The sequence below is a fragment of the Neodiprion pinetum genome, unplaced genomic scaffold (genome assembly GCF_021155775.2).
Source record: "Neodiprion pinetum isolate iyNeoPine1 unplaced genomic scaffold, iyNeoPine1.2 ptg000176l, whole genome shotgun sequence".
Classification (NCBI taxonomy): Eukaryota; Metazoa; Arthropoda; class Insecta; order Hymenoptera; family Diprionidae; genus Neodiprion; species Neodiprion pinetum.
In genome coordinates, this window is record NW_027184524.1 from 25,001 (window position 1) to 27,500 (window position 2,500).

General features: G+C 61.4%; 1 non-coding gene across 1 annotated transcript in view; it reads left to right on the plus strand.

Moving 5' to 3' along the window:
* The first annotated feature begins 2,251 nt into the window (after positions 1-2,251).
* The window catches only part of LOC124224524 (small subunit ribosomal RNA), a 1,913-nt gene continuing 1,664 nt past the window's right edge, over positions 2,252-2,500 (plus strand). The window contains exon 1 of the ribosomal RNA XR_006884811.1: positions 2,252-2,500. This exon is cut by the window's right edge and continues 1,664 nt beyond it. This is a non-coding gene — a ribosomal RNA (small subunit ribosomal RNA).

Sequence of the window (2,500 nt, forward strand, 5' to 3'; positions counted from 1 at the left end):
CGGCGTACCGGAGTCGATACGGGCCGACGGGACTCAGTGAAGTTTCGTTCCGAGTCAAGCGGAGGGCGATGCGCGGCCTCCCGGAGTCGATCCGGGCCGACGGGACTCGTTGAAGCTGCGGTACGAGTCGAGCGAAAGGCGACGCGCGGCGTCCCGGGGTCGATCCGGACAGACGGGACTTGTAAAAATTACGGTCCGAGTCGAGCGAAAGGCGACGCGCGGCGTACCGGAGTCGATCCGGGCCGACCGGATTTGTGAAAATTTCGGTCCGAGTCGAGCGAAAGGCGACGCGCGGCGTACCGGAGTCGATCCGGGCCGACGGGACTTGTGAAAATTTCGGTCCGAGTCGACCGAGAGGCGATGCGCGGCGTCCCGGAGTCGATACGGGCCGACCGGACTTGTGAAAATTTCGGTCCGGGTCGAGCGAAAGGCGACGCGCGGCGTACCGGAGTCGATCCGGACAGACGGGACTTGTAAAACTTTGGGTCCGAGTCGACCGAGAGGCGATGCGCGGCGTCCCGGAGTCGATACGGGCCGACGGGACTCGTCGAAGCTGCGGTACGAGTCGAGCGAAAGGCGACGCGCGGCGTCCCGGAGTCGTTCCGGACAGACGGGACTTGTAAAACTTTCGGTCCGAGTCGACCGAGAGGCGATGCGCGGCGTCCCGGAGTCGATACGGGCCGACGGGACTCGTCGAAGCTGCGGTACGAGTCGAGCGAAAGGCGATGCGCGGCGTGCCGGAGTCGATACGGGCCGACGGGACTCGACGAAGTTTCGGTCCGAGTCGACAGAAAGGCGATGCGCGGCGTCCCGGAGTCGATCCGGACAGACGGGACTTGTAAAACTTTCGGTCCGAGTCGACCGAGAGGCGATGCGCGGCGTCCCGGAGTCGATACGGGCCGACGGGACTCGTTGAAGCTGCGGTACGAGTCGAGCGAAAGGCGACGCGCGGCGTCCCGGAGTCGATCCGGACAGACGGGACTTGTGAAAATTTCGGTCCGAGTCGAGCGAAAGGCGACGCGCGGCGTCCCGGAGTCGATCCGGGCCGACGTCGACTTGTGAAACTTTCGGTCCGAGTCGACAGAAAGGCGATGCGCGGCGTCCCGGATTCGATCCGGGCCGACGGGACTTGTGAAAATTCCGGTCCGAGTCGAGCGAAAGGCGACGCGCGGCGTCCCGGAGTCGATCCGGACAGACGGGACTTGTGAAAATTCCGGTCCGAGTCGAGCGAAAGGCGACGCGCGGCGTCCCGGAGTCGATCCGGGCCGACGTCGACTTGCGAAACTTTCGGTCCGAGTCGACAGAAAGGCGATGCGCGGCGTCCCGGATTCGATCCGGGCCGACGGGACTTGTAAAAATTACGGTCCGAGTCGACAGAAAGGCGATGCGCGGCGTGCCGGAGTCGATACGGGCCGACGGGACTCGTCGAAGCTGCGGTACGAGTCGAGCGAAAGGCGACGCGCGGCGTCCCGGAGTCGATCCGGACAGACGGGACTTGTAAAAATTTCGGTCCGAGTCGACCGAAAGGCGATGCGCGGCGTCCCGGAGTCGATCCGGGCCGGGAGCCTGTCGGAACATCGTCATATGAGCCTCGGTTAATTTCGACAAAGTTCCCGGAGTTCGAAATTTTTTCGATAGCCCGCGGAGGTTTCGCCCCGTAAGCCGACCGTGCTACCACCGTACCGGCGCCGACGTCCTAGCGGCCAGGCTCCTACTAGTAAGAGGAGCGAGTCGGTCGGGCCGGTCTCCCGTCGTCCGCCTGCTACGCCGTACCGGTACGTGCTCGAGCACGATACGTACTTCGGCGTAGACCAGGAGCGGGCGTTCGCGGACCGTTCCGTGCCTCGTACCAAAGAAACTACGCGACTCGCGTTGTTTCATCTATCGTCACTGCATTACCGCGGGTCGGTGTCTCAGACCGAATGGCCCTTGACGCGGTACCAAGAAGTTCGGCTCTCCGTGAAACACGGAAGGCCGAACGCTCCAACGCACGCGTCAACTCGCTTCTTTCCGAGCGTACACTCAAAGACCAGAGATGTTATAACAACGTATCCCAGACGCTTTCAATCTAGCCGACGGGTACGGGAGATCGTTCGAACGCTTATAAGCCGAGTGTCGAAGGTGGCGGCACACGGATCCGGGGCTGCCTGCGTGCAGTCCCGAAACTTACAGTAGACGCGCGGCCGACCGGGCTACGAGACCCGGTCGGCGATGGGTGGCGCACGTCCGAGCCGAGATTTTGTATCGAAGCTCCCTGGTTGATCCTGCCAGTAGTCATATGCTTGTCTCAAAGATTAAGCCATGCATGTCTCAGTGCAAGCCAAATTAAGGTGAAACCGCGAATGGCTCATTAAATCAGTTATGGTTTCTTAGATCGTACACACATTTACTTGGATAACTGTGGTAATTCTAGAGCTAATACATGCAAACAGAGTTCCGACCAGAGATGGAAGGAATGCTTTTATTAGATCAAAACCAATCGGCGGCGGGTACGTCCCGT